General features: G+C 38.4%; 1 pseudogene; it reads right to left on the bottom strand.

Moving 5' to 3' along the window:
- LOC115275915 overlaps nucleotides 1-22,717 on the bottom strand; it is a 44,331-nt pseudogene extending 21,614 nt beyond the window's left edge.
- Between the last annotated feature and the right edge of the window lie 486 nt (nucleotides 22,718-23,203).

Raw genomic sequence — 23,203 nt, forward strand, 5'->3', positions numbered from 1 at the left:
GAAACCAGCTGTCCATGAGGAGAGCAAGTCCCGCACAGTGCGGGTCTGCTCCATTGTTTCCCGGATATGCCTACTTAGAGGACGCCTGATCATTACAGATACCAAAGAGACATGGCACATGCCACCGGGCGGAGAGAGCTCAACCCTGCCGTGCTGGAGAAGCCGTGTGTTCACTGCCTTTGTTTTATTTTTAGTTTTTAAAGTTTATTTGTTTATATTGAGGGAGAGAACAAGCGGGGTAGGGGCAGAGAGAGAGTGGGGAGAGAGAATATCCCAAGCAGGCTAGATCTACACTGCCAGTGCAGAGCCGGATGCAGGGCTTGAACTCGTGCTGTGAGATCATGACCTGAACCAAGATCAAGAGGCAGATGCTTAACGGACTGAGCCACCCAGGCGCCCCTCACTGCCTTGAAAACTACTTGGTGTTGAGGGGCTGAGTGACTGATTACAGAAACCCCTGTTGCCTGATACTCCCCGTTCTCAGGACTTCTGTCTGAGGGTGCAGGTAAGGGCAGGGGTCTTGTATTCTTTCCATTAAATTCACTGTTCTCTTTCTGAATTTTGAAGATTATCCTCAGGACCTTCATCATGCATCTGCCATTCTTAAAAAAAAAAATCAATACTAAAAATTCCAATTTTTTACATCAAATAGCTTAAGTTAAAAAAAATTTTTTTATGTTGCTTATTTATTTTTGAGAGACAGAGAGAGAAAGCGTGATTAGGGGAGGGTCAGAGAGAGAGGGAGATACAGAATCTGAAGCAGGCTCCAGGCTCTGAGCTAGCTGTCCGCACAGAGCCCAACACGGGACTCAAACCCACGAACTGTGAGATCATGACCTGAGCGGAAGCAGGACGCTCAACTGACTGAGCCACCCAGGCACCCCAAATAGCTTAAGTTCAAACCCAAGTTATTAACACAAAGGAACAGAATCCTGACAGTCAAGTGTGTTAGTGACTTGCTATTTCCTCCTCTATGTTTACCAAATTGAGTTTATCCCGACAACCTCAAAACAAACAAGCAGCCATTGATTTTAGACATCAAGTGTGACTTTGCCTATAACTATAGCATTATTTAAGTCTTAATTATAATTCACAACGTTTCCTACTTTCTCTTCCATGGAGTTTGAGGACCTTAGGACTGTAATTAAGATGCAAAAAAAAAAAGAAAAAAGAAAAAAGGAAAAAAAGCACTCCAGTAATATAAAAGCCTTTAATACAGACAATAGCATTTTCAAGTCTCCTATTCATTTTCCTCCATTCTCTCTGCATGAATTGATGTTATCAATATAGTTTCCATTATGTTAAATACAAGCAGTAAATGGTATCTAAGTGGGTGGTTGTCAAAGCAATATTTTATAACTGAGAATGACTATATATTTTTATTTTCTTGTGCAAAACTATCTAGTGGAACTGTTCTTTTTTCTTCTCAGCCTTGCACCTTGTAACGTTGAGGACACAATGCCTTCTTTTCCAGGCAGCTCCTAAATGAAGATGGTGACAGTGTGTATGTGTTTTGTGGGGAGGAATGTTTATATATAAGCAGTCATGGCTCACTGATAAAGTATCAGCAGTTAAGTTTTCAAGTATTCCTCTTCTTTTCAGAGTGAACATATTTATCTCATCATGGTATCTTTCCTGTTCACAAAATCTCCTTAGATATTGGTACAGAGGGAGCCTGGCTGGGTCAGTCTGTTAAGTATCCGACTCTTGATTTTGGTTCAGGTCATAATCTCATGATTCTGCAGTTCGAGCCCTGTGTCTGGCTCCACACTGCTGGCACAGAGCCTGCTTGCGATTGTCTCTCTCCCTCTTTCTCTCTCCCCCTTCTCCTCCCCACCTCTCAAAATAAATAAATAAACTTAAGAAAAGTGAAGACATTAGCACAGAGATGGTGATATATTTCTATTTGGTTCACTCTTTTGCCCTCCTGCTCTCTTTCCCTTATAATGTGTTTAAAATTGTGTCTTAATTATAGTTTGACAACTATTCACTAATTTATCTCTTTATTCTTTATTTTTTATATAAATTTATCCATTCATTCATATATATGTAATTAGTTAATTCATCAACTTGCCTAGTATTCTGTGGTTTATTATATGACACAGGTACTACTATAAGAAGTAAAAGGGTCTCAAAAATAAAAACAAAATAGGTCTCTGCCCTCTAAGCTCTTCCAGTGAAGTACACAGATAGTCTCTGTTGTTTAAATATTTGCAATACAAAAATACCAAACATTATTAGAAGGGTATATGCAGAGTGCAGAGGAGCACAGAGATGGGCCCTCTGAGGAGTGGCTGAGGGATTGTTTAGCTAAATCATAAAGGTCAAAGGGCCACTACTATAGGATACTTTAAAAATACATCATCTGAGGCACGGGGGGGCTCAGTTGGTTGAGCATCTGACATTGGCTCAGGTCATGATCTTAGAGGTTTGTGAGTTCAAGCCCTACATCGAGCTTGCTGCTGTGAGCAAGGAATCCTCTTAGGATTCTCTGTCCCACTCTCTCTCTCTGCCCCTCCCCCACTGACACTCTCTCTCAAAATTAAATAAGTAACATTTAAAAAGTGCATTATCAGATTGTTACAGAGTTGGTTAACAATGAAGGTTGAGCTTTAAAAAAACCATAATCATGGCCTTACTGAGTATAGAAGTTTAACACATATTTTGTATACTATGTCCCATCTTTTCTAGAATCCCATTCCTGCAATGTGGGCACCCTCCCAGTCCCGAAGGAACTAATGCCATATATTGACTGCTTTAGCCAGTGTTGACATCTAACCTGTAACCCACTGATTTCCTTGGAACAACATCAAACCGATTCTCCAGAAACCTAACCCACCCTATAAAGAATAAATACAGACATTTTGTCCTTTGTGGTACTTTTGATACCAGGGTTAAAGGATTATTCTGTTTAACATCAATAAAAGTGAACTGACAATACATTTATGTGGATAAACAGGTGTATTTACAAAGATTTTTGACAAAGGAATTTTTTCTTTATGTAACAAACACTTTGATGGTGTCCATTAGTTTGTATGTGAGTAGAGTAACTTAGCCAGACTAAAAACTTCAAGACCCTAACTTACTGGATTCAGAAGACAAAATATAGAGATTTTGACTTTTAACATAAAGTTACTCTGAGAAAAGCAACTCACTTTAATATATCTCTTGCAAAGTATCTGGTGTAATACTACACACTTGGAATATTCTATACCATGACATCAGGGCCATCTTTTCATTATACTCAGTTATTTCTGAGCATACCGTAAGATGTTAAAATAGATGCTCAGTGTGGAAAGATGAGGGATGGACACTGAGGCCCATGTAACACAAAGTACTGATGATACCACTCTGTCTTTCTGCTCTTACCACTCGTGTTAAGTGTGTTTTTCCATAGACAAAAGTAAAAAGAAGTAGGCTAATCCTGTGTGAGTTGATGCATTAGAGATATATTCAAATGGATAATTTTTATTTACTTTCCTTGAACAAATAGTTGAATCATTTTTAATTCTTTTTAAAATACATTTATTTTAGTTATTTTAATGTTTATTTATATTTTAAAGAGAGAGGAAAGCTCAAGTGGTGGAGTGGCAAGGAGAGAAGAGACAGAATCCTAAGCTCCAGGCTCTGAGCTGTCAGCACTGAGCCACCGACTGAGCCACCCAGGTGCCCCAAATCATTTTTAATTCTGGATTATATCAGGGTCATAAAAATGAATTAAACAGTACAAAATTCAGAATATCCTGAAATCTCAATATCATGAGACAATGTATTTGTATTTTGCTGATTGTCCTCTAATATTTATCTTTATGAATAGGAAATATGCATAATATTACATACATGCATAGAATCATATGATCTATGGAGTTATAGGAAGAACCAATTTTTGTTGTCACATCTAACCTATCTCTCTCTTCCCATTTCCCAGGTGACTAGCAGTTAACAACCTTTCCTCAATGCCATGTAGTCATATACAAATACCATACATATATATACACCTTTGGTAAAGTTCATTATTCATTTATAAAAACGGGGTTATACTCCATATATTGTTCCATATGTAGCTTCACCCACTTATCCCTGATGATAATTACCTCAAATGATATTTTAATACCTTATTATTTTAAGGGTGCTTAAATTTCATGGAATGGATATTCCTTAATTCCATAATTTTTCAGTTTCTGAGTAGGTCGCACTTTATGCAGGTTTTTTTTCTTTGGTGGTATCAAATATTGTAATAAACCTCCTAGTGTTTGTTACATTTGTGCATTCTTATGGACTGTAATGATGTATCTATATTCTTATGGACTAGGTATGGGGGGATGTATACCCTTTATAAGACAACAGCTTTAAGATATTCATATATCATAAAGTTGGTTACAGGGAAAAAGAAAAGGAGAGTGAGGAGTAATTGCTGATGAATGACCGCATTGCCTTCTGTCAATGGTGGTGGTGACAAGGGTCGACATTGAGATAATGTTGATGTTTGCACATGTCTATGCACATCCTAAAAATCATCAAATTATACACTTTATTTTTTTAAGTTTATTTATTTTGGGGGGGCAGTGCCAAGAGAGAGAGAGAGAATCCAAGCAGGTTCCCAGGGTGAAGCCTGACATGGCACTTGATCCCACAAACCATAAGATCATGACCTGCGTCAAAATCAAAAGTCAGAGGCTTAACCAACTGCATCACCCAGGTGCTCCAACATTTTAAAGGATAAATTTTGTGGTATGTCAAAACACAGACAAATACACTGCAAGAAATAAAGCTGCTAAGGAGGTTTCCTAATGAATAGCCATGCAAAAATTCTTAGAATAGTAGTCAGTTTTAGGATCAGCATGTCAATTTTTGAAGAAGGTTTAGCTGAAAATTTTTATTGCAATTGGGTTTAATCTTTTGGTCAATTTGGTAACATTGCCATTTTAACTTTACTAAGTCCTTCAAGTCATGACTGTGAAAAGTCTTCCCATTTATTTAAGTCTTAATTTTTTCCCACAATGCTCTGTAATTTTCACTGTACCTATCTGCATGTCTTCCATTAAATTTGTTCATAAATTTTATTCTTGTTCATTGCTATTGTAAATGGAATGATTTGTACTGGTTTCTGATAGTCATTGCAAGGGTGTAGACATCAAATTGATTTTTGCATGTTGATCTTGCAAATTTTCTGAACTTCAATAGCTCTCACAATTTTTTGCAGATTCCGTATGAATTTCTGTACACAAGATCATATCAACTGCAAAATAGTTTTAACTTCTTCCTTTTGAATTTAGATGTTGTTTCTTTCTTTTATTCCCTACTCCCTCTAACCAGAAATGCCAACCATTTAGCAGGTTGAAGAAATTCCCTTCTTTCCTGCTTCGTTGAATATTGTCAAATGTTTTTTTTCTGAATTTATTGTAGTGGTAGTGGTCATGTAATTTTGTCTTACATTCTGTGAATATAGCATATGATATTGATTGATTTTAGATGTCTAACCAACTCTTTGTTAGTAAAACAAATCCCATTTGGTCACATTGTATGATTTGTCTTATATTTGGTAGATTAGATTTACTATTCTTCTGAGGATATCTGAGTTGTTCATCATGAAACTTCATCTGCAGTTTTATTTCTTGTAATGTATTTGTCTTGTTTTGATATTGGTGCAATAAGAGCAAGTGTTTTTTCTTCTTTCTTCATTTCTTGAGGAGTTTCTGATGCATCAGTGTTATTATTTCTTTAAACTTTTTTTTTATATTAAGAATTTAACAGTGAAGCCATCTGGTCCTGGATACTTATTCATGGGTTTATTTTTTTGTTACTAATTCAATCTCTTGTTATAAGTCTAATCAGATTTTCTATTTCTTCCTGGGTTAGTTTAAGTGGTTTTTCTCTCTTTAGGACTTTGTTTCATCTAGATTATCTAATTTGTTGACATAAAGTTGTTCATACTACTCTCTTATAATCCTTTTTGTTTCTGTAAACTTGGCAAAGATAGCCCATCTTTCATTATTGTATTCATTCGTCATTTATTTAGTAATTTGATTCTTTTTTCTCCCTTAATCAGTGTAGTTAAATTTTGTCAATACTATGGATCTTTTCAGGAACTGACTTTCAGTTTTGTTGATCTTTGCTATTGTTTTTCTATTCTCTGCTTCATTTATTTCCATTATATGGTCTTTATCATTTATGTCCTTCCTTTTGCTTAGTTTGGGTTTAATTTTCTTTTTCATTTTTTTTCTCCTTCTGATTTAATAAAGTAGAAGATTTGGTAATTTGAAATTTCAAATATTTCTCCTGTTTGTTTCTCTCCTTCTCCTCTGGTGCTTCCATGATGCCATTATGCATATGTTACACCAAACTTTGTAACTGTCCCACAGCCCTTGGGTATTCAGTTCTGATTTTTCTTTTCAATATTTGTTCACTTTGCTTTTTGACTGTTTAGTGTTTGAGGATTCTTTTGCTAAATCTCCTAGATTAGCGATTCTTTCCTTAGCTGTACTCAGTCTGTGAACAAGCCCATCAAAGACATTCTTCATTTTTGTTATAGTGTTTTTTTTAATCTATTGCATTTCTTTTTAAAAAAATTTTTTAATGTTTTATTTATTTTTGATACAGAGAGAGACAGAGCATGAGAGGGGAAGGAGCAGAGAGAGAAGGACACAGAACCGGAAGCAGGCTCCAGGCTCTGAGCTGGCCGTCAGCACAGAGCCTGACGCGGGGCTGGAACCCATGAACGTGAGATCTGACCTGAGCCGAAGTCGGAGGCTTAACCGACTGAGCCACCCAGGCGCCCCATTTCTTTTTATTTTTATTTAGAATTTTTGTCTCTTTATTCACATTGACCATCTATTCTTACATGCTGTCTATCCATTAGAGCCCTTAGTGTATTAATCATAATTGTTTTAAATTCATGGTCTTTATAATTCCAATGTCTGATTCTGATGTTTTGTGTGTCCTTTCAAATTGTGTGTGTGTGTGTTTTGTTGTTGTTGTTTTTTGTTTGTTTGTTTTTACCTTTCAGTATGCCTTATGGTTTTTCCTAGATATCCAACATGATGTAACTATAAATAATCATTACGTAGTGTTGCCAGAAGGTATCGGGGGGAATGCATTGTCTAGTTCTATGATATGATTGGGCCTCAGTCTTTTAATGATCCTATGTCTCTGGACTGTGATCTTCACAAGTGATTTTGCTCCTCCTTTGGGTGGAACAGGATGGTGAGAGTGGGCTGGAGTTGGGGATTTCTCTTCCCCAAATCAGTTAGGCTCTGAACCCTGTCAGGTTAGGCTGCAGTGAACTCGTGTTCCATCAGGACAGGACTTGTTAAGAGAAACCGAGTGCTCTGTCTTTCAAAATGGTTCCTTTTCCCTTCCCATTGCTGGATGCATGAGGAGATTTTTTTTTTAAATACTTACTATGGGAATCTGCTCAAGAGCCTAGAGGTACATCTCAGATCCCCCCCCACCACCCACCACCCCAGCAGACTCAGTCCTGTTGGAGCCTGTCACAATCTCTTGTCCACTCTGAGCCTCCACCAGTCACTTACTGATCAGGTTTCCTAACTCAGCACTGGTCCCAGTGGCTGTGACTCCCGATATTCTCCTGTCTTGGGGGCAGCAGTTTCCCCTGTGTCTTCCCTCTCTCTCAGATCCAAGGGCAGCTGTTAATTTTTCAGTCTATTCAGCTTTTAACTTCTTGTGAGGTTGGAGTGGCTACTTCCAAGCTCCTGACATGTGAAGTTAGAAGCCAGAGGCCCCCTTTAGTTCCTAAAGGTGGTTTGCTTTAGTTTTTCAAAGGTATTGAATGGAGCTGATTTAATATGTTAAGTGATAATTCCACCAAATTGGGTTTCTCAGTCATAGTTTCTATAGTGTTTTTGTTTTTAATTTTTTATGTTTATATTTTATTTATTTATTTTTTAAAAATAGTTTATTGTCAAATTGGTTTCGATATAACACCCAGTGCTCTTCCCCACACGTGCCCTCCTCCGTCACGACCACCTCTTTTCCCCCTCCCCCCTCTTCAACCCTCGGTTCATTTTCAGCATTCAATAGTCTCTCAGGTTTTGCGTCCCTCTCTCTCCCCAACTCTCTGTCTCCCTTGCCCTCCCCATGGTCCTCCATTTGGTTTCTCCTGTTCTCCTATTAGACCTATGAGTGCAAACATATGGTATCTGTTTTTCTCTGTCTGACTTATTTCGCTTAGCATGACACCCTTGAGGTCCATCCACTTTCCTACAAATGGCCAGATTTCATTCTTTCTCATTGCCATGTGGTACTCCATTGTATATATATATACCACATCTTCTTGATCCACTCATTGGATGATGGACATTTAGGCTCTTTCCATGATTTGGCTATTGTTGACAGTGCTGCTATGAACATTGGGGAACATGTGCCCCTATGCATCAGCACTCCTGTATCCCTTGGGTAGATCCCTAGCAGTGCTGTTGCTGGGTCATAGAGGAGTTCTATTGTTAGTTTTTTGAGGAAACTCCAGACTGTTTTCCAGAGCGGCTGCACCAGTTTACATTCCCACCAACAGTGTAGGAGGGTGCCCATCTCCACATCCTTGCCAGCATCTATAGTCTTCTTTGTTCATTTTAGTCACTCTGAGTGGCGTGAAGTGGTATCTCAGTGTGGTTTTGATTTGTGTTTCCCTGATGATGAGTGATGTTGAGCATCGTTTCTTGTGCCTATAGGCCATCTGGATGTCCTCTTTGGAGAAGTGTCTGTTTATGTCTTCTGCCCATTTCTTCACTGGGTTATTTGTTTTTTAGGTGTGGAGTTTGGTGAGTTCCTTGTAGATTTTGGATACTGGCCCTTTATCTGATATGTCATTTGCAACAATCTTTTCCCATTCTGTTGGTTGCCTATTAGTTTTCTTGATTGTTTCCTTTGTAGTGCAGAAGCATTTTATCTTGATGAGGTCCCAAGAGTTCAGTTGTGCTTTCATTTCCCTTGCCTTTGGGGATGTGTCGAGTAGGAAATTACTGTGGTTGAGGTCAAGGAGGTTGGTTCCTACTTTCTCCTCAAGGGTTTTGAAGGTTTCCTGTCTCACATTCAGGTCCTTCAGCAATTTTGAGTTTATTTTTGTGTGTGGTGTAAGAAAGTGGTCTCGTTTCATTCTTCTGCATGTTGCTGTCCAGTTCTCCCAGCACCAACTGCTAAAGAGGCAGTCTTTTTTCCATCAGATATTCTTTCCTGTTTGGTCAAAAAGTAATTGGCCGTACATTTATGGGCCCAGTTCTGGGTTCTCTATTCTATTCCATTGGTCTATGTGTCTGTTTTTGTGCCAATACCATACTGTCTTGATGATGACAGCTTTGTAGTAGAGGCTACAGTCTGGGATTGTGATGCCTCCCGTTTTGGTTTTCTTCTTCAATATTACTTTGGCTATTTGGGGTCTTTTGTGGTTCCATACGAATTTGAGGATATCTTGTTCTAGCTTTGAGAAGAACGCTGGTGCAATTTTGTATGTTTATTTTTGAGAAAGAGAACATGTGTTCTTGTGCACATGGGAGAGAGAGAGAGGGAGGCACAGAATCTGAAGCAGGCTCCAGGCTCTGAGCTGTCAGCACAGATCCTGACATGGGGCTTGAACTCACAAGCCATGAGATCATGACCTGAGCCAAAATCAGAAACCTAAGCTACTGAGACACCCAAGTACCCATTTATGTCTTTTTTTAAAGTTTATTTATTTTGAGAAAGACAGAGAGCAAGTTGGGGAGGGGCAGAGAGAGAGAGGGAAAATCCCAAGTAGGCTCTGCCTGGTTGGTCATTGCAGAGTCTGTTAGAGGCTGATGCAGTGCTCTAGCTCACAAAGCTGTGAGATCATGAACTGAGTTGAAATCAAGAGTCCAATGCTTGGGCCACCTGGGTAGTTCAGTCAGTTGAGCATCCAACTTTGACTCAGGTCATGATCTCATGACCCGTGAGTTCGAGCCCTGTATTTGGCTCCCTGGTGTCAGCATAGAGCCCACTTCTAATCTTCTATCCTCCTCTCTCTTCTCCTTTGCTGCATGTGTTCTCTCAAAAAAATAATAATAAACATTAAAAAAACTAAAACATAAATCAAAAAAAGAGCTCAACGCTTAACCAACCAAGCCACCCAGGCACCCCTCCCTTCTCTGTAGGGTTTTTTGTTGTTGTGACTTTTTATTGTTAGCGTTAACGTTTATTCAACTTAGTGACTGATGAACTAATTCTTAAACTTTGATATTCTTTCTCATGTGTATTCATGGATTATCTTAGCTTTCACTTGCTGCTTGCACAGACCTTTGGCATTGGCCACAGGAAAGAGCTTAGGGCATTTGCATTTAGTTCCAGGGGCATGCACTTAGCCCTACATTTGCAAATGGACTTCATTCTCTCCTGGGAAAAGTCAGAATTTTCAAAGCCCCCTAAGGATTCTCATTCACCAGTGTTTCCTTTTAAATTCTTTGGCAAGACATTTGTTTAACCCCACTGGTTTTACCACCTCAAGCAGTTGTGATTTTAGCAGATGCCACTGATTGTTTTTGACAACTACCTTGAGGATTGGACTGTTTACACTAAGCAAGTTCTGAGTGAGGTCAAATAAAAGAAAAAAGTCTTGTGAATGGGACTGCTTCAGAGATCTTCCAGACAGTTCAAATAGTGACTATTGTCAGGGGTGGGGCTTTGGGGGAAGCCCAAACCTGTTCTGGCCCCTCTGGTGGCTGCTAGGTAAGAATTGACATGCACCAAAAATGCTTATTTCTTCAGAGTCACTCCAAGATTCTCTAGATGGATTATGCCTCAATGCCATGTAGAAAGCAGATTTTTAAAAAAGTTTATTTATTTACCTTGAGAGAGAGTGCGAGCATGGGAGGGGCAGAGAGAAAGGGAGAGAATCCTAAGCAGACTCCACTCTGTCAGTGCAGTGCCACACATGGGGCTTGATCTCAATTGTGAGATCATGACCTGAGCTAAGATCAAGAGTGTGAAGCCTAACCGACTGAGGAAGCAGAATGTTCTCGTAGTCCCCCTGGTGGCCAGGATTTCATCACCTTACCCTGTGTGCTACACATCCTTTCTGCCCCATCCTAAACAGCCCCTATCACACTACTCCTTTCTCAAAGCCCATGTCATCAAAAGTAGTGCCTGATTTTCAAGGAACCATCCCCCTTAGGATTATTGCATCCAATTGACTTACTACTTGCAGGTCAAATCATCAGTAGTAAAAGTCAAATTGTTGTCTAAAAGGATTTCTCTTTCTAGTGGCTCAAATGGTACTTATATCAGATATTGAATGAGTTTTGTTGTTAGATTTGCTGGTCTGTATAAGTTATTTTAAAGATGGAGGGAGGCAGGAGGAGAGAGAGAGAGAGAGAAAGAAAAGAAGAATGATAGATACTGTATTGTATGGTATATTTCTAGAACTCACTCATCTTGCCTAACATAAACTTTATAGCTGTTGAATAACACCTCCTCACTTATCCCCTTCCCCATCCCCTGGAAACCATCATTCTACTTCCTGCTTCTTTGAGTTTGACAATTATAGATACCTAATGTAATAAGTGGAATCAGATAGTGTTTGTTCTTCCATGATTGGCTTATTTTGTGTAGCATAATATCCTCCATGTTGTTGTGTATGACACCTTTCTTTTTCTAATGCTGAACAATATTCCAGTTTATGTTTGCACCTTTATGTATATAACACATTATCCATTCATACACTGATGGATATTCAGGTTGTTTCCATACCTTGGCTATTGTGAATAGTGCTGCAGTCAATATGGTACTACAGATAATGGCCTTGGCAATGACCAAAGTACAGACAACAAAAGCAAAATTAGACAAGTAGGACTGCATCAGACCTAAAGACTTCTTTGCAGCAAAGGAAATGGTTAACAGAATTAAGAGGCAACCTACAGAGTGGGAGAAAATATCTGCAAACTTTATATCTGGTAAGGGGTTTATATATGAAACATAAAGGAAACTCCTACAACTCGAGAGCAAAAACAAAGCAAATAATCTGATTAAAACATGTACAACGGTCTTGAATAGACATTTCTCTGAAGAAGACCTATAAATGATCAAACCTACAATGCGATGTAACATCATACCTATTAAAGATAGCTGTTAGCAAGAATAAAAATAAAAAACAAAGCTAAGCATCAGCAAGGACTGGAAAGATTGGAATTCTTATGCTCTGTTGGTGGGAATGTAAAATGTTGAAGCTACTGTGCAAAACAGTATGGAATTTCCTCAAAAAATTAAAAATGGAACTACTATGTATATGATCCAGAAATTCCACTTCTGAGTACATAGGCAAAATAATTGAAATGAAGATTTCAACAAGAAATGAATTTAATTTCCTGAAGAGATGAAAAGTAATTTGTTGAGTTCCTAAGTTACCAGGGTGGAAAGATACTCTTTAGAGAGCATCCACTGGAGCCAATATTATACCAGATTTTCTAAGAACCAGTATGTAGCTGGGTAGGTCATTTGTCATGAGTAATGTGGATGACAAAGGAAGAAAAGATTTCTTTAGCAGCCTCTGTAGATACTTGAAATATACATTTTCCTTTAGGCCTCTGTATTTAGATTTAGTTTTTTAAATGTCACTCTGCTTTGCTTTTGGTTTTGCTTTTTGGAGTGTATTTGTTTTTTTTTTAATATGTCAACTGGTAGAGGTAGGACTATATTTGAAATAAAGAAAAACATAGTGATATATATAATTATACACTTAGGTGGATATTCAACAAACTATTAATGTACGTTATCTCCAGATATTAAAATTATGAATTATTTTCATTTTTGTGTCTTCTGTGTCATTCTCGTTTCTACAGTCAGCATGTGTGATTTGTGTAATCATACACAGTATGAAAAATTATTTATTTATACCAATGAGGCATTTACATTGTCACTAAGAAAAAAACCGATTAACTGGAAGGCTTAATCCCACTTTTAGAAAATTCTCCTGATACAATAACAGTCCATAACTTTGACTACACACAGGCAATTGGAAGGTTCATATCATCCACTTAGACTGATGGAGTTACTAGGGTGAAAAAGCTAGGGAACATACATATAATATATTTATCTTTCAGCAGAGTAGTTCTCATAATATCTCTAAAGACTTATTAAGGTATTTCCAGGATTTCAGTGTAGCTACATGGAGTCATAGTTTTTAAGAGACCGTCAGAAAATAGATAGATTAATGTTTGATGTCAACTCATGGGAGATTCTGTGGCAGAGTCTTGAATCTGCCCATATTTTATTTAACAGTTTTATAATGAAAACAGATGACATATTTATTGTGACTTAAGTGATAAGGTACCCAATTTCCCTGACGTCCAACCAAAGCAGCTCATTCAGAAAGAAGCATAATTGGAAAAGGCACTGAGAAAGAACAAGACGTTGAAATTATTGTATTTCTCTGAATTTACAGACATGGGTATTAAAAGTTTATAACTAGTGTGGAGGTTCCTCAAAAAATGAAAAATAGAAATACTATATGATATAGTAATTCCACTACTGGATATTTGTCCAAAAAGCAAAAACACTAATTCAAAAAGATGTGTGCACCCCTATGCCTGTTGCGGCACTATTTACAATAGCCAAGATGAGGCAACCTAAGTGTCCATCAATAGATGAATGGATAAGGATGTGGAATAAACATAAGGGGATAGTACCTGGGTATAAGAAAGAATGAGATCTTGCCATTTGCAACAACATGAATGGACCTAGAAAGTATTATGCTAGGTGAAATAAGTCAGACTGAAAAAGAGAAGCATCATATGATTTCACTTGTATGTGGAATCTAAAAAATAAATGAATAACAAGCAAAAGGCAGAATCAGACTTATAGGGAACAAACGGATGGTTGCCAGCGGGGAGGGGGCCAAATGGGTAAAGAAGAGTGGGAGATACTGGCATCCAGTTATGGAATGAATAAGTCATCAGGATAAAAGATACAGCACAGGAAATAGAGTCAATGAAATTGAAATAGCATTGTATGGAGACAGATGTTACTTATGCTTGTGAGCACAGCATAACCTATAGAGAAGTAGAATCCTTATGTCGTACACCTGTGGTTAATGTAACATTGTGTGTCAAGTATACTCAACTCTAAAAACAAAAAGAAAGATGTTAACCAGAAAAGGAGCTTCAAATCGAGATTACTAATTGATAACGTTATTGGAGAGGTGACATCAGAAAGCCTAATTTGTGATGAATAAAACCAACAAATTACATATATAAATGGAAATAAAGTATATTATACCTGATATGTCTTAAGTCTAAGTTTTTCTGAGGATAGTTAAGAAGCCATTTTAAGACTTCAAGCTTTGTGTCCGTGCGTGAACTTAGTTTTCAACATAGTTTGACATTTCTAAATAAATCTCAATGTGACTTAATGGTGAAATGTACAAATTCTTTCTGTAAGTGTCCTTCTTGCCTAGTACTCATAAACTGTAGGTGGGTTCATTGAAAGGTTTCTATATAAATTTATGGGGCTATCAATTTTCTGGTTAATTGATCTTATACTTGATGATTCCAAACATGTTCAGCTCCATTAAATGCAATGTCATTCTTTCCCCAGGGGCTAGTTGATTTCAGTGTCTGTAAAAAGCCTGTTATATTAAAAAAAGGGAAAGGTTTTCTATCATCCTTTGCTCTCTAACCATATACAAATTATTTTTACAAAATCATATAATCTTAGGAGTAGCAAATGTTTTCTGAAGCATGATACAAAGCCTATGAATCATAAAAAGAAAAAAAATGCTTCACCACACACACAAACACACACGCATGTACACAAAATAAATAAAGAAAAGTAGGGGTGCCTGGGTGGCTCAGTTGGTTAAGCATCTCACTTCAGCTCAGGTCATGATCTCACAGTTCGTGAGTTCGAGCCCCACATCGGGCTCCATGCTGATAGCTTGGACCCTGGAGCCTGCTTCAGATTCTGTGTTTTTCTCTCTCTGCCCCTCCCCTGCTCGTACTATCTCTCTAACTCTCTCTTTCAAAAATAAATAAACATTAAAAAATAAGGAAATAAAGAAAAGTGTATTTGCAAGACAGTTGGAAAGAGCTAATGTATATATACAATCATGTGATCTGTAAATTAAAAACTTGAAAGATATAGATGAAATGATTAGCAAGAATAAGTATGCAAAGAATCTTAAAATATAAGATTTTTACTTCCTATATTTTCACATTTTTAGCAAATCCTTTGTTATTTTATAATAAAAATATCTTTTAAAACTGATGTCACTCTACTTTTTTTATTTGCTCTCTTTTTCTCTTTAAATAATTTATAAATCAGAAAATGTATTTGAAAAATGCTTCTATCTTTTTGTGTGATTCCTCAGGGAATATGCTTATCTGTGAGCACTTTATTGGACCTCACATCTTTCTCTCTACCTCTTATTTCCCCAGTACACATTTATTAAATGCATAGATATGTTAAAGGTAGGGGCACCTGGGTGACTCAGCCGGTTAGGCATCTGACTTCAGCTCAGGTCATGATCTCACAGTCGTGAGTTCAAGCCCTGCATTGAGCTCTGCACTGACAGCCAGCTCAGAGCCTGGAAACTGCTTTGGATTCTGTGTCTCCTTCTGTCTCTGCCCCATTAACTCTCTGTCTCTGTCTCTCAACAATAAATAAACATTAAAAAAATTTTTAAATATGTTAAAGGTAAAGATAATATTTACTGGCTCTAGATTAAGAGCCCAGTAATCTGGCTGACCTGATCCCCAGGCTGGAAATGGGTAAAAACGGGGAAGAGAATATTCATGAGTAAGAAAAACCATGGCCATGTTTGTTTCCTAGGTGCTGGCCCATCCCTGAGTAGAAGCCACAGGATTCTGTTCTGGAACAGCTTACTTCAGTAGAAATACTGGCCACATGAATCTGGCAGATATATAAATGATAAGAAGACCAGGTAGGAAAAAAATGTTCCCGGCTGAAGGGTACGTTCTGCAACACTCTGTGGGCAAGACAGTGCAGGGGTGACTCCATGGCTGGCAGAGTATGTGGAGGGAAGGGTTAGCAGGAGATAAGGTCTGTACAGTGACGGGGGCTGCAGGGTGTGTTAGAGGAAAAAAATCATGTGGTGATTTAGGGACGGCACACAACTGCCTGTTTTTGGCACATACAGATGATGTTTGTAGTTTGTGGAGAATTCCTCACATCTAAAGAATGTTCGGTTATGATCCCCACTTCTCAGCCCTTAATACTTTAAGAAAGATAAGAAAAGATGACATCACAGCTAGAAGAACAAGTGGGCAAGCTGCGTGTCCTTTTGTTTGGCTTCTTCCACTCAGCGTATTTCATTTTATTAAAAAAAATTTTTTTAATGTTTGTCCTTGAGAGTGACAGAGACAGAGAGACAGAGAGACAGAGTGTGAGCAGGGTAGGGGTAGAGAGAGTGGAAGACAATGAATCTGAAGCAGGCTCCAGGCTCTGAAGTGTCAGCACAGAGCTATGCAGGGCTCAAACCCATGAACTGTGAGATCATGACCTGAGAAGAAATTGGAGGCCTACCTGACTGGGCCCCCTGGAGCATACTTTAAAGGCTCATCTGCCTCTAGCAAGTATGCACATTTCATTCCTTCATTCTTGCAATATTCTTGCTCATTAAAATAAAGATACAGAGGGACGCCTAGATGGCTCGCTCAGTTAAGCATCTGACTTTGGCTCAGGTCATGATCTTACAGCTTGTGAGTTTGAGCCCCGCATCAGGCTCTGTGCTGACAGCTCAGACCCTGGAGCCTGCTTTGCACTCTGTCTCCCTCTCTCTCTGCCCCACCCCAGCTCATGCTCTGTTCTCTCTGTGCTGGAGTCCAGCTGCAGCAGGTCTAGGGCTCCCTCAAGGATGGATGATGTTGGCGAAAGGGAGTGAGAAAGCCTCGGTTTCTCTCTGATCACCAGGTAGGCATCTCTGCATTGACCAGAGAGTCAGCTTTGCTAATTGAAAAAAAATGTATGGGGTATAAGACAGAAATGGCAATTGCCTTAGGCAATGATTTCTGATGACAAATTCTTTGGTATGTAAAAATTTCCCAGAACATAGTTGGTAAGACTCATGTATAATCTTTATCAATAATGACTGATGTAGGTGACTTAGATGCTTATCATGTGGGGAAGGAAGGGATGTTTAGCATTCAAATACAAGGCAATGTTTTTAGCATAGCAAAGGCAAGAGTTAGTTCTTTGTGAGCAGGGGTCAATAGCCTGATTTCTGGAGGGGAAGAAAAACAGGTTCCTCAGGAAATGTAATATTTGCTCTCATAAACACAAAAGAAGAAATTCCTATAATTTCTTTCACAAGGTACAATTAGCAGTTACTCCTGATACCAGTCAGCAAGGCGCCTTGGGGGTTGGTACTCAAGCAAAATAATTGAATGGGGATAGACATTGGTTGCCATCTGATGGCAGGAGCCTTGCAAAATCCACCTTACCTCACAAGATTTTTCTCAACTTCATGAGTTCAGAAATGGCTTCCAGCATCTCTGTCTCTTGAAAATGAGTAAGCGTTAAAAAACATAAAAAATAATAGAATAACGCACAGAATCTGCTCTGAGAATGCTGGCACTCATTTCAGTTGATGGGACCAAATGAAGAAATGTACATCTTGACACTATTTCAAGTCACCATCTGAAGACTGGTAACAGCAAAAGAAGTACAATTCTTTTTCCTCCCTTTTAAAATACATCATATGAAAAACTAATTTTACTGTAATCTTGTTGGTAAGGTATAACTGGTCAAAGCATTTAAGATAGAGGTAGCTTCATAAGGAAAAACAAGTTTGCATTTACTCAATTCTTGGTCTTTTCTGATGATGCCAACAAGAATATAAATGGAAAAGAGTCTGCACCAAACTCAAAATACTTATTTTTTGGTAAATTGAGATTTCTGAGGTAGGAGATATAAACTGGACATGTTGGAATAAGTGAAAAAATCATTCAAAAAGGTTTCATATATTTTAAAAAGCTACAAAAACAAAAGTATTCATGAAATGTTTAATATTAAGAAAAGGTACAGAATAATATGTGGGGTATGATCTAAATTTTGGAAAAAGGAAGAACTACTTCTACAAACAGGTTTAACCTGTGTGTGTGTGTGTGTGTGTGTGTGTGTGTGTGTGTGTGTGTATGTGTATAAAAAAAGTATAGATGAATATACGAACATATATATAAATAACACTATCATAAATTTATTTTCTCTGGAAAGTAACATAGCAGTATTAGCATGAGGGATGACTTCATGGTTTAGTTCATATAAAATTACATGGTTTCAACTCATCTTTAAAAAATGCCTTCCGGGGCACCTGGGTGGCTCAGTCGGTTAAGCATCTGACTTTGGCTCAGGTCATGATCTCACGGCTCATGGGTTCGAACCCTACGTTGGGCTCTGTGCTGACAGCTGAGAGCCTGGAGCCTGCTTCTGATTCTGTATCTCCCTCTCTCTCTGACCCTCCCCTGCCCACACTCTCTCTCTCTCAAAAATAAATAAAAACATTAAAAAAATAAAAATTAAAAAAATAAAAAATGACTTCCATTTCTTATTAGAGAGAAAAAGTACATGCCATAAACCTGTGCTCTCACCTACGACATTATACCACAGCATACATTAGAGTCTCTACTTGAAAATGTAGCCCGTAGCTGAGTTTTCAGGGAGAAATAGTGTTATTACAATGAAATATTAAATCTTATGGGAATAATTAGATACTATAGCTGGCAATGTGAATATGTATAAATATGTATATTTATGTATGTAAATATGTATGTTTTGGGGGGAAACAATTTGATGTTAGGTATTAAGCACATAAAATTTTTAAAATTATTCTACCTCCTTTTGAGTAGAATAAATAGAAAAATACTTCAAAGCATATAATTAGTTGGCAGGGATATTAAGTATTCATATTCAGGGTGGACTGGATACAGAGTCATAAATATTCACTGCAGTGTTATTTATTATAACCAAACACTGTAAACAATCTAAATTTCCTGCAGTAGGCAGATGGTTAAATAAATTGTAGTTAAGTTCCCTCAGTGTCTTTTAAACCAGTATTTATTGACATGGGAACAAGGACATGAAATAACAATTTTGTTTTTAACAGACTTACAAATGGTATTCACAACATATTATGTCTTTTATAAATATATACTCCTATGTAGGAAAATACAGGAAGAACACATAATAACTTGTTACTAGCTTTTATCCCTGAGTGGTAATGGGTTATAGGTGGTTTTTCATTTATTTTGAAAATAAATTGGTAGTCTCTCATTAGAGAAAATGGGATTGTGTTTCCTTTGTAATCAAAAAATCAGAAAAGAATGCTTTTTAAAAGGGGGAAATTATAATACATTTCTCATAGGATTTATTTTCAATTCATAAAGATTAATGGATTTTTAAGGGTATTTATTGGCCTTGAATTATCTGCTTCTCATGAAATTCTTTAAGATAAATACTATTTTCCATATTTATCAAGAAGATAAATGTTATGACTGATGATATTTATGTAGAAAAATAATTTTTCTTTACTATTTAGAGAAAAGGAGCTATTTCTCATCATCCACAGGAGAGAAAGACAGTAAATCTCAAGTATTTTACAACTATCAGGTCAATGCAGCACATTTTTCTATCAAAGAATGCACCAAACTGTGAGAATGTATAATCCTGCAAATTCTTCTATAGAAAAATGCCAATAGTTTCTACCCATAAAATGAGAGAGAATGACGCATTGTCATGAATGATGAGAAACGGGAAGCATTATGTCACTAGAATGACATTTTTAGAATTTCAACTGCATGAAAAAAGAGATGTCAGAAAAGACTTCTTGTTGATCTTCACAGAATTTATAGTGATGGATGTCACATATATCGTTATTTTATTATATTAATTAAGCCCATTCGTATAATCAAAAAGCATTTCATACTACTTATTAACAATCGCCTGTGCCAGGCACTGTTCTAAACCTTGGGAATACAAATTTAATTGACTCTAGAGAAACTCACAGTCAAGGAGACCTTATTGCACCTATGTGCAAAAAGGATTCAAAGCAATTACAGCTAAGAAACAAGGCAATTATAATGCCCATGCCTGCCTGTGTTACCAGGAAACAATTAGGTTTAAAGCATCATAAATACAGCCATATCCGGAATTAGGTCTTATTCTTTCTCCTTGGGTCTAATCTGGCATCTTGACATAAGCACAGTTGCTGATATAAACAATAAGCAAAGCAACCTGAATTTGGTGGCTGGTATGTGGAGCAGGTAATTCCCACTTCACTCATCCAATTATCAGAGTGTCCATCACGTTAGTGACAAATGTCAGAAGAGTGGGCACTGTGGGAGCCTTGTTGACTGAACGGCATGCCCGTGAGAGACTTGTCCTTGACTCAAGGGAGTATAGTGGGATTTCTTACTTAAGATTGATTATTATTATTATTGTGAATATGTATTGTCAGTTCTTTCACCAATGTACCAAAAAAATGAATACAAATGATCAGTAGAAGTATGAAGTCTTTCTAGCTCTTGAATATAAAAATAAAGCAAAATAAGATGATTATCATATTAGTAAATACGTAAAACAGTCGGATATCTAGTATAGATGGGGTAGCAGAATTGTTTACCCATATACTGTTAATGAGTTTGCAAATCAATGAAACTTTTCTTTGTGGAGCAGTTTGACCATGACTCTATGTTGAGGTGGAACTTCTATCCACTCTCCCACTGGGATCGGGTCTGTTTTCCTTGTGCTCTCATCTCCGGTTGGTCTGTGTTGTCATTGCTATTTGCCCCACCTGGTTCTTTCAAAGGCCAAAATGTTGACAAATTCCTTCCTTCTTATTATGGGAGAGGATGCACTTAATTCCTGTTGAAGTTGTTTTTCTCACAATTGGATATTCCGAGTTCTGAGTTATTTGGGGTATGTTCAGGGTGTTTCTTATCCCTCTTGGGCACTTTGATTCTATTTCCTATGTTCATAATGTAATGTTTTTCTTTGGGCTACTCTTGACAATGATTAGATCAGATCACAGTGGGAGAAAGCATTTTTTTCCTTCTCTCCAGCTCCAGAACATTTCAGAGTTTCAGAGATGCAAGGGGGCTGGCATATCCACACATACTTCCAGGTTCAGGCTGAAGTTCTTTCCCATGTGGCCTGGGGCCTCTACAGTGGACACCTGAGCCTCTTCCCTGATGACCTTATGGAGAATGGGACACCAAAGGATAGAATGTGTAGCCTGCTTCATCTTTGCTGTACTGTTCCTCAGAATGCTTTTGTGTTGGTGACCAGGTGCAGAAAGAGAGGAATTGAGAGCTTCTGGGAGAGGGAATCTTAGCAGACTCCTGAGGACTAGAAAGAATCCAAGGCGAAGAAAAGGAACCTATTCTAGTACATTTACTGAAGTAGGTCCCAGAGCCTCACTGGGCCAGTCAAAATTATGATCTGAGCCTCTGTGCAGGGTTCTGTGGGTACAGGGAAACACAGGGTTGGCAGAAACAAAATGAATACATTTCTCTGAATGTGTTTCAGGCACCGGTCCTACGAGATGGGAGGATTGCTAGGCTCAGGGCTCATGATAAAGATGGATGTGGCCAGGGGAGAGGCAGATAGACCTTTCAAAATGTCTGAGTTCTGTCAAAGATAAAAGTATTACTCCTCAGTATGGTGATGTTTGCTTTCACACTTGGCATCACCAAAACAGAGGTGAGTCCAGGAGTTTGGTAGTCAAAATCCTGCCATAAAAAAAGGACTTGTAAATACTGAAACTGTCAAAGGCAACGGCTATTTTTTAGTCTATCTCAGTTCAGTGATGGAGTTGATTTCTAGATAAAAGTAAGGACCATTATATGCTGTCAAGGAAGCAAGCAGTTCTACTGTGCTCTGGTGGGTCGTGCAGAAGACAAGACCTGACTTGAGAAACATACTTATTAAAAGGCACTGACCTAACAACATATGTCCCTAGAAGGGCTAGCCTGGGGAAATGTGGGCTACAGACTTTATCATGTGGCATGTGGTTATAGGGCTAGGGAAGTGTAGTCTTCAGTATCCATGTAGATATTGCTTTGGTAGTTTTAAGCAGATAGCTGAAGACTTGTTATGTGGAAGAGATATGCATATATATTATATATACATATAAATATAGCTATATATAGCATGGATGTGTGTGTGTGTGTGCACATGCATGTGTATTACACATAACAGAACATTTGATGTAAATGTAACACCAAAGCACAACGAGGATCCGTCTTTTCCAGCCAGTGCTCACTTGCCTTCTGCAATTCCCAGCAAGAGAGGCTGGAAAAGGAGCTTTAGGTGAAGAGAACTGGGATGGCCATGATGGTTTAGCCCAATCACAATTCATCCACCAAGGCTAGCATTTCACTGCTTTAAGAAAAAAAAAGAAGCTGTGCTCTGAGTTGTTGGAAGAAGGGCAACAGCGGGCGTTGCCAGCAGTGAATGCTGCCCCGCGTTGTTTTTGCCTGATTTCTTCCTTTTCTCCCCAGTGCCTTGTGAGATCCCCAAGGGAAAGGCTTCACCTTGGGAAAATTTTGGTCCGCTAAGCCAGGTGTCAGGAGCCTGGATCGTCAGAAGTTAAATGTGTATTGATGCCAGGATCCTTTTCAAACCCTCCCAGTCACTTCTAGGAGAAGTTTGCTAGCTACCTGGCTGCCATCACATTCTCGACTCCAAGCTGCCAGTCTTTTCCCGACCTCTTGCCTCCACCTGGAGCGCTTTTTCTCGACAGCATCTCATCGCCCCATCCGTCCAGTCTGGTGCTGTTTATGCCTCCCACTCCGTGCTCTCCACACCCTGCTGTTTGCTGTCCAGCACCACCTCTTTGCTAAGCCTGCTCTGGATGACCCACCCAAAATGTGTGCGCTTTCTTTCTGGGCTACTCTGTTCCTTGTCCTTCCTGTGATTTGCTGTGATGAAAAATCCTCTGCTGGGCCTCAGCTGCTTGAGGAAGGGTTGGGTGTATCCCTAGCATTTAGCACAGAGTCTGTCGCAAAGTAGGTGTTCAGTAATAATATCTTATTTTTATTCTTTTCTTAATTCTTTTACATTTATTTATTTTGAGAGAGATGGAAATAGCATGAGCAGAGGAAGGGCATAGAGAGAGAGGGAGAGAGAGAGAATCTCAAGCAGGCTCTGCACTGTCAGACTCGGGGCTTTGAACTCACAAAACGGGAGATAATGGCCTGAGCTGAAACCGAACATTGGGTGCTTCACCGAC

Source organism: Suricata suricatta, chromosome 13 (genome assembly GCF_006229205.1).
Source record: "Suricata suricatta isolate VVHF042 chromosome 13, meerkat_22Aug2017_6uvM2_HiC, whole genome shotgun sequence".
Taxonomy (NCBI): Eukaryota; Metazoa; Chordata; class Mammalia; order Carnivora; family Herpestidae; genus Suricata; species Suricata suricatta.